The sequence below is a fragment of the Lathyrus oleraceus genome, chromosome 4 (assembly GCF_024323335.1).
Source record: "Lathyrus oleraceus cultivar Zhongwan6 chromosome 4, CAAS_Psat_ZW6_1.0, whole genome shotgun sequence".
Classification (NCBI taxonomy): domain Eukaryota; kingdom Viridiplantae; phylum Streptophyta; class Magnoliopsida; order Fabales; family Fabaceae; genus Lathyrus; species Lathyrus oleraceus.
Genome location: NC_066582.1, coordinates 207,676,223 through 207,686,587, shown reverse-complemented (window position 1 = coordinate 207,686,587; position 10,365 = coordinate 207,676,223).

Here is a 10,365-nt window from a genome sequence, read left to right as displayed (position 1 = left end):
TACAATCTTACTAACTAGAATGATATGCCTTTTATGTCACAAATTTAGCGATATGTTAAGCAATCGTAATTGGACTTATGTAGAAGTCACAACTATTTGAGGTCGGGCAATAGAATTTTGGTGTTAATGCATGTTAGAGACATAGTATTATGAATTATGCTCATGAAACATACCACACACAAAAAGAATGTGCAAAAGGTGTGGCCTAATCTCATCCATACTCATGTTAATTTTTCAATCAACTAGTTTTAGGACTTTGAGATATCATATGCCAAATGAGATGAATGCATAAAGAAGGGGAATGAGATGAAGAGGGAGGGGAATGGATGAAATGACAAATTGATCAAAGGAGGACTTTTACTAAATTAATATCATTCATTCATTTTGGGAGATGGAATGTACATTCCATCAATCCCCTAAATCCAATGATATTAATTTGACAAAGTCAAATCAACCTTGATGAAGGCCCAACAGCAAGAGTCAAACACCAACAATTCACCACAATTGGTCAACAAATTATTTGGCATTTATTCCAATTAAAAATACTAAAATAATGAATTTAAATTAAATATGTTCTGTCAAATTCCTAAAAACTCATCAAAACACCAAATAAATAGCCATGAGATTTATCATAGGTCAAACAAGGTCAAAGGACCTTGGAGAAAAAATTTCAGATTTTTTAAAGACTTAAAAGTATTTTTAAACAATTATTAGGGATTATGGAAAGTAACTGCATTCTGCTGATCTTCAGTGATTTTGAAGACTTGTTTGAGCACAAGGGTTGGCGTTGGTTCATCTTCGGCAACGGTCAAGAACACAGTGGATGCCAAGATTTGGTAGAAAGGATTAAGGATCATTTGTATTCAATGTAACCCTTTTCCATGTAAATTACCATTTTCAACTTTGTAAAATCCATGGAGTCTTGTCATTTACATACTACCATCCTATTAAATAAAGTTGAGCTTTTATCCCATTGTTTCCACTCTTATTTACTTCAGCCAATAGTTTTAAACTTTTATTATGATCATTTTGAAATAAAATTTTAATCAAAATCAAATTTTTTTAAATATATAAAAGAAAAAACTTTTCCAAAGCAAGTAACCGTAATATCAACATCATTTCAGTGAATAACAAGTCCTTAAGTGTGAAGCATCCGAGGTTTCCCAAGCAGTAACTTTTCGGGTCTCTCTAGACATCAGTGTTGATTCATTTCCTCAGTAAAGTGTTGTTGACCTCAACTAGCAGGATTCAGTTCCCTGGTGGAGTGTTTGATACACCAGTGGAATTTCTTTTTTGTTTCCCAGCTGAGTTTATTGATTCAAGTCCCCAGTGACGTGTCCTGGTCCTCAACACAGTTTCGGCCTTCCCAACGGAGTTCGTTTTTTCTTCAGCAGGTAGATCGTCATCAAAAGATGTTTGATTTCTCCCTAGTAGATCGCTTTGGTATCTCCACCAATTGTCGCATCTTTTCTCCCAGTCAGAGTTTCCTCCTGGTTTCTGAGCAGCTTTTTGATTCTTCCCCAGTAGGGTTGTCTCCCATTTTTATGGTGTTGACCTAAAATTCCCTACAGTTGGATGTGTTTTCTCCTCAGCAGATCTCCTCCTTCCCTAGCTAGGGTTTGAGCTTTTGGGATGTGGATCTCTATGTTTTCCAGCAGTTTGTCTCCATGATTTTCTTTTCTTTTTTTGTGTGTGGATTGACCGAGAATTGTACCGGTGGTTCAATTTCTTTGCGACACCTCTGTATCCTTCGTGATCGTTTTGTCAGCATAATCACCATATATGAATATGCATATACATTCATATAAATTCATGATTTGCATATCCTGCATCTTCATTGATTTGAGATTCTCATTCCCTGTTATGGCGGTACTTTATCCCCATACCAAATCTGGTGTTTGTCCTCTTTCAATTGTAGAGTGTCATCCCCTTAGGCAGAAAGAATTTAACCTTTCTCTGTTTCCCCACTGAGTTTGTTTCCTCGTGGATGATTGTTATTTCAGTTTCCTCCCCTGTGAATTTTCCGGATGGAATTACTCCCCTTGAGTTATGTCCTCATTAGGTTGAGTCTTGATTGACTGTTCTTTCTAGCTCTTACCTAGATAGATATTTTGGTCCCCTAAGGGTCTATTATCCAGTAACTGGTAATATTCTTCTTAGTTTGTGGTTGTTACTTCTTGCCCAATACCCGGCAAAAGTACTCTTTTTCCTCCCTAGTGGAGTCCCTTGGAAGTATATCCTTGATATGTTCATCCTAACTGGTGACGGATATCTTTCACTCCCCCGCGTGAGTCTATCCTTGATACGTTCACTTTAACCAGTGACGGATATTCTCATCTTTGGTATTCTATCCAGTAATTGATAGATGTAATTCCTATTTTATCTCCTCAACAGAGTCTATCCTTGATATGTTCGCTCTAACCGGTGACGAATTTTCTCCTTGAGTGGTCTTCTACCCAGTAACAGGTAGTTGTAAATCCTATTGTTCCCCTTTTCAGAGTCTATCCTTGATATGTTCACTTTAACCGGTGACAGATTTTCTCTTTGATTTGGTCTTCTACCCAGTAACCGGTAGTTGTAAATCTTACTTTGTCCCCTCGCGGAGTTTATCCTTGATATGTTCATCCTAACCGGTGACGGATTCCCTCTCTGATGGTTTTCTATCCAGCTTTTGATAAATGTAATTCCCCTTTGTTGTCCAGTTGGTATATCCTTGATATGTTCATCCTAACCGATGACGAGTATCCACCTTGGCATCCCCATGCAAGTCTATCCTTGTTATGTTTATCTTAGCCGGTGACGGATTTTCTTCCCTGTCAAGTTTATCCTTGATATGTTCACTTTAACCAGTGACGGATACTCTCACCCTTTGGTCTTCTTCCCAGTAACTGGTAGTTGTAAATCCTATTTTCTGCAGTTTCCCCAGCAAGGTTGTTCTTACCCAGTAACCGGTAATGAATATTTCCTCCTGGCGGTCCTCAGCGAGTCATCCTTGATATGTTCATCCTAACCGATGACGGATGTTCTCTCTGTCAGATCTTTATTATCTCCTTACCCAATAACAGGTAGTAGATAATAGATTTCTGTTCCTCCTGTGTTGAAGTGTAATGCTTCCCTAGTCGAGTCGAGTGCCCATTTCCTTAGTGAAATCGTTTTTCCCTGCACGAGTCGAATATTTCAGTTTTATCCTGGCTTATTCGCGTCCCCTGCAGATGTTTGTTTCCCCGGCTGAGTCTTTCCATTTTTTATGGATCCCCTCAAGTCCCCCAGTAGTTTTAAGTCGTAGCCTGGCCTACGCATAACTCCTTTTATCCCTAGAGTCTTTGTCTCCCAGTGAGTTTTCCTTATGGAATGCATTGTGCTCCTGCGGGTTTTCGATCCCTCTGATTTCTTTTTCCTTTGTGGCAATATTTCCCCACAAAGTATCAACTTTTGCATTCATATCATATGCATCATGAGGTCTCTTAGGGACCAAAATTTGTTTCTATATGTTGTTATTTAAGCCCATTCTACTGAGTCGAGCCGAAGATTTTAACCTTCACCTCCTCAGATAGAATGTCCTTAAATAAGGGCAGCTGTAAGACCCCAATTTTGACCCTAAGATCCCTCATGAAATTTCATCATAAGCATTAGCAATGGGATCATACCTTGGTATCCTCCTTTCCCCTTGTTCATTGGGTTTGTTTTGGGAGAGATCACTAAGCACTTTGTGATTATATCATACTTGTATTTTATCATTCCATTAACCAAAATACCAAAAATATGTCTTTGTATCTATTTAAACTCTTTTTGTATGAAGGGACATGATTTCCTTGATTCATTGATCACATCTAGGGTTTGAGACCCTCATGAACAAAGAGCACAACCAAGAATTGATTCATTAATGGTTATGAACATCATATATGAGTCCCAATGTTCTCTACATGTTATATTGATAGAGTTTGCTTCAAGAGTTTGAGAGTGATTTGCCTTGGAAACCCTAGTTTGACTGGGTATCTTAAGTAACTTCTCCAACAAGCTATCTCACCAATTGATCAAATTTCTCAAGGGACACTTCATATTTCATCATCTTATGCATATGTGATCTACCATGAGCCAATAAAGTCAATAGAATTGGAAATTAGCAAGTTGGTTGATGGTGGTTGGCCAGATGAATTCATCTGATCAAAACTGGGTCTCCCTAGACCCTATCTCCTACAATTTTCACCATATGAAAATTATTCCAAGATCAAACTTACTCTAAATGACATTATAAACAACTTTAATGTTGAGACCTAGAGCTAGTTTTTCTTGTAAAATCATTTTCTATGTTGAAACATTATAGGTCATTTTGTCTAAACCCTAATTTGAAAGTCAACTTCCCAAGGCCATAACTTGCTCAATTTTTATTAGATGAAAGATTTCCAAGTTTCACAATCAATTTAAATGTGTCTGCTTAAACTTTTATGTTTGTAGTGGGAACTAATTCAACTTCTTTGCACATGTGATATGAGGCTACATTATATGTCACTTTTGACCTATACCATTGATCAAGTGATTTTGCCAAACTTAAAAAATGCATAACGCTATCATTTAAAATCATAATGACATGAAATTGGTGACCATTTTGAAGGTCCTTGAGAGAGCTACAACTTTTATGAATACACTTTTCTCATTTGAAGCTCTTATAAAAAGTTAAGCAATGTGGAATATTGAGACATATGGCTTGACACTTAGAAAATTTTCAATATGTCAAATTTTTCCAAACTTCCACCTCAAATTTCTCCAAGTTACAAACTCCAAATGAAAAAGCTTTCAACATAAAACTTGTTCCCCTTGATCTCACCTTTCCAAAGAGCTAAAATTCATGCATTTTGGATGAGAAATGCATAGGATGCGCATGGCTTAAACAGGCTGGTATCATGTGTCATGGATCAAACTTCAAGTATCAATGATCAATTGCCTTGCATTCTAAGCTTGCTTCAACATATCTGAACTTCAAATTTGGACTTATAGCAATCATTTGATGGGCATATGCGCGCCCATGCAGTTGCTTACCTCACTTTGCCAATTTTGGAAACTTGAATGGGGTGTGCAATTAACACTTGAAATCTCTATAAATTGAAGCTCAATTGCTCATAATCAGGACACACACTGCGCAAGCTTTGATTCCCCACAGAAAACCCTTCACATTGAGAGGATAAACTTGAAAAATTCTGTTGAATTTGAGCTTGAATCTCCACTATTTTGGAATTCAATTCTCCAGGAGTCCTTTGATTCTAAGCCATTACATTCCTCTTCTGCAAGCTATTGGAGTGAAGCAAAGCAAGATTCAGATCAAGATCTAGCAAGCTCAGACCTCCATTGAAGGTATTTTGCAGAAAATTTGATTTCTTCAATTCTCTTTGTTTCTTGCTCAATTCTCTTGATTATTGTGTTGGCTAAAGTCCTACTAATGTAGGCAAGGTGTTTAAGTTGTTTTGATGATGAATCGAAGCAACTCGGATCATGAACCTCATTTTTCAATTCCACATATCTCTCAATATAGTTGGAATTGGAAGAAATGGAGGTGATATCCGTGCTCAGTGATGTTTTATCTTTAAAATAATGTCCCTGTTTAAAATTTTGGTGATGGTTGATGATGACCAGTCCGGTGAGGCTCGCCGGAGAAGACAACCGAAGCTCTGGCTCCAGTGATGGGGTGTTTCAGGTCTAGACCGTGTGATCCGTTTCCCACGTTATAATCTCAGTCGTTCCTTTTGATTAACACATTTGTCACGCAGTTGACTCACATGTTGGTGGAACGCGCATTATGGATCATCAGATCTGCCACCTCAATTAATGAGGGAGATCTGATGGTCCACGTATTTTTGTAATTTCTGATTTTCCATTTAATTCCATTATTTTCAATAATTCATATTAAATTCAATATTGATCAAAAAAAATATGGGACTTTCACTAAAAAAATTCAAATATTTTTCTCTTTCATATTCTGAATTAAAATTATTTTTTGGATCATTATTGATATTTTTCATGAATTAATTGATTTTTTACTTGTTTTTAATTGTTTAAAAATATTTTTAAGTGTCTAAAAATTATGAAATTTTTTATCCAAGGTCCTTTGACCTTGTTTGACCTATGATAAATCATATGGTCATTTATTTGGTGTTTTGATGTGATTTTAGGATTTGGACAAAACATATTTGAATTTAATGCATTATTTTAATATTTTTAATTGAATAAATTCCATTTTAATTGTGTTGGTCATTTGGGTTGACTTATTTGAGTTTCTCATTTGTTGTTGGGCCCTTGTCAAGGTTGATTTGACTTTGTCAAGTTAATATTATTGGATTTAGGGGATTGATGGAATGTACATTCCATCTCCCAAAATGAATGAATAATATTAATTTGGTAAAAGTCCTCCTTTGACCAATTTGTGATCTCATTCATCCCTTTCCCTCTTCATCTAATTCCCCTTCTTCATCCATTTATTTCAATTGGCCAATGACGTCTCTAAGTCCTAATGCTAGTTGATTGAAAGATTAACATGAGTATGAATGAGATTAGGTCACACCTTTACATATTTTTTGTGTGTGGTATGTTTAATGAGCATAGCTCTTAATACTATGTCTCCAACATGCATTAACACCAAAAGTTTATTGCCCGGCCTCAAATAGTTGTGACTTCTACATAAGTCCAATTACGATTGCTTAACATAGCGCTAAACTTGTGACACAAAAGGTATAAACATTCTAGTTAGTGAGATTGTAAGTCTCCCCTCTTCCATGGTATTGTGTGGAAACTTGGCCTTCTTTCCTTCCTTTGGAAGATGTTTTGGTTCAAGGATCCATGCTTGTGGTAAGTGGGTTGAGTGTTCTCCAAAGAATGTCTTGAAATCAAAAGCAAAACAAAACTAACTATTAACTTACTAACCATTAACCTTTACCTCCAAGCTTTTACTTTTAATGCAATTTATTTTTATTACCATTTGTCATTGTACATATCATTCTAATTGTTTATGTTTATGCAATTTTCACTTTGTCCACTTGGACCATATTGTGTGATATACTTTGTTGCTTTTGTTTGTTTGATTGGTCTTTGACCCTTAATGCACATAATAATAAGAACCCTAAAAGACTTTTGAGTGGACTGTTGTTTTGATCTCCCCAATTGGACTTAGAATTTAGGCAACATTTCTTTGCTAATGGACTTGGCCAATGCCAATTTGTTGAAGAACCAAGTATTTGCAACTTTGAATTCATCTAATACATTATTCAAGATCTCTCCAGATTCATCTGCAACATTGATCCTTGTTAAGCTGTTATGTTGAACCTGTGACTTGTGAAATTCATCTGCTACATAAGCTATTCTAAAGAAGATCATTGAAGTGATAAGCTTGGATGAGGCCATCTTTATTTGATGCCTTTGCTCTTCAAGATTGATAATCATGCATTTATATGTTGTTTGATTCTAAAAAGTCCAAGGGAATTCTGGGTTTCTATTGACATACTGTCGCAACTGGATGCGAAAAAAACAACCGGCGAAAAAAGAAAACAGAAGAGTCGCCACCGTTCGTTATTTATCCCAAAGGAGGGAAAGGAAACGATCGAAGAAAACCTGAAGAGAAGGAAAAGACAAGGTCTCGCAACCAAATCTTGGGTTCGGGAGTCGATTATGCGAAGGGAAGGTATTAGCACCCCTACGCATCCGTAGTACTCTATGTGATCCACTCTTGTTGTTCTTGTCTAAAGGGTGTAGGTCTATCTAAAGGTAATATTTACTAAAAGGAAGGTTAAAAGAAAATGACTCGCAAGGATGTCCATCCACTGCCTACGTATCTCACCTGAGCATGAGAATCAGAGTCTTCGTAGCTTGGCTACCTATGGGTTAAAGATAAGTGTGCTCGGTAAGACATTGTGCCTTATGCCTACGTATCTCATCTGGAATGAGAATCAGAGCAAAATGTAGTTCAGCTAACTACGGGAATAAAGGGTCTCGATTGCAACTAGGGCAAGAGAAAGGGAAGGTCTCGATCGCAACGAGGGCGAGAGAAAAGAATCGCAACAAGGGCGAAAGCAAACAAGGATTAGTTGTTAGTCGTTAGTCAAAAACTCGGCAAGATATCGTGTCTTGTGCCTACGTATCTCATCTGAACATGAGAATCAGAGTTGTCGTAGTTCGCCTAACTAGGGGTTAAGGATTACCATCTGAACATGGTCTTACAAAAGAGGACACCAGCTGTGTCAAAGGAAAGTGGACAATGTGTTCAACGTCCTAGCAGTAGGTGTCGCAGCTCGCTGAATCGAGTCTTAGGCAGTTACCTCTTTGCAATAGAACGGATTGACATGCCACAAGATCGGAGACGCACGGAAGGTCTAAAAATGGGGAAGCTCTGCCCTAGAGTTGTCATGCAATGTGGACCTATATGTGTTAGGATTTACAGAGGGGAACATCTACCTAATGTTAGCATTCAAAGAAATAAGGGAATTCTACCTATGTTATCATACAAAGGGTTCTACCTAATGGGTGCTACCTAAACGGAACAAGAGTCGACGGATGGAGCAAGGAGAGGAGCCACAGATAAGGGTAGATGGCGATGCCTGAGGCAATCGACTTACAGGTAGATGGTGATGCATGAAGCAATCGACTTACAAGAGAAATGGTGATGCATGAAGCAATCGACTTACAAAAGGATGGATGAATACGTGTCGGTTCTGTTAAGTTTTGAAAATGATTACTCGACGTTGGATCGAGCTTTTGATCTTGTTTTGAAATGGTTATTGGATGTTCATTTTAATTCTTGTATTAACAGATGAATAAAGAATGAAATAATAAATATTATACACTTCATGGGAGAGGGGTACATTTGTTATGAATGGGGATGGTTCATGGCAATCAAACAATAAGGATATATGCCTCATACATCATACAAGTAGGCAACAATTATCAATCAAATTAGATAAGCAAACAGGTATATAATCAAATCCAAGAATCAAAGAATGGTATAACAAAGCATTAAACAAAGCATGAGAAGTATGAACATGTTAACAATCAAGCAATAGTAAGCATGGATGAAAGAAACAAATATAACACATGACAGATGAATCAGGCAGATGAAAGAAATGCAAAAAAAGGTTCACTGAATAATTTAATCAGGAATGAGGTAAGGATCAAATGAAATCAAGATGAAAGGCCTCTAATACATGGCGTATGGGATGAACAAGGGAGGATCAAAAGATCTCTTTAATTGCCCTAAGCAATCCCTAAGTCAAACATCGATCATAAAGAAGTCAAGTGAAAATTCAAGTCAACTTAAAAAATATGAAATAAATAGCAAATTAATCAAGAAAATCATGAAAAATTAAACTAAATGAGGTGGGGTCAGGACATCATCATCCCCCAAAAAGATTTTAAAAATAATGAAAATTGGTACATAAATTAATCAAAATAAAACAGAGGTCAAATTAAAAGTCAACCAACCAAACTAGGTCAAAAAATAAATCCAAAATAAATTGAAAATGGGAAATAAAATTCCAAGAAAAGGTCAGGTTGACCATGGGACAGTGGTCAACCTTCATCCCAAAAATCAAAAGCTAAAAATAATTCTAAGACATAAAAATAAAATCAAGAAAAAAATGTGTGTTAAAATGGACCATTTAGAATAAATAATTAAAATAAAATATTAATATCAAATAAATACGAAAATAAAAATTAAATTAAATAAAATAAGACATTAAGAAATATGGAAAATATTTTTGGGAATTTTTATGAATAAAGAAAATATTTTAAATTAATTAAAATCAAAACAGAAATTAAATTGGAATAAAAAAAAGAATAATGAAAATGGAAGGACTAGTGCTAATGGGCCATGAAGTGTGGGGTGTTGGAAGCAAAATGAAGGGCCCATGATCCACAACCAAATAAGTCAGCATGTGACAAAATGAAATAACAATTTGTTTTAAAAAATCATGTGACATATGTATCAATTGGTCATGTTGTTTTAAGTGACTAGAAGACAAAACCGCATGGGCGGTCCAGATTAAAAGATGAGCAAGGGATCTAACGGTTATTCAAGCGCCACATCATCGTCTTCTTCATGAAGACAAAACCCTAGCCATGCAGCCACGAAAATACAGCTCATGCAGTGAGTTTTTCAAAACTTCCACTCAAGATTGCAAGCGCTATAGTGCACCAAATGCCACGAAATAAAAACCAAAATTCAAGTACAAAATGCGTAGATTAACATGGTATCCTTGTTTGAGTAAAATGGTGTCTTGATCATGGAGAAAAGTTGACCACAAGATGTCAATATGGGCACGGCATAATGGAAAATCACAACACAATCCATAACATCATGAACACAAGCATAAGATTGGCATTATAAAC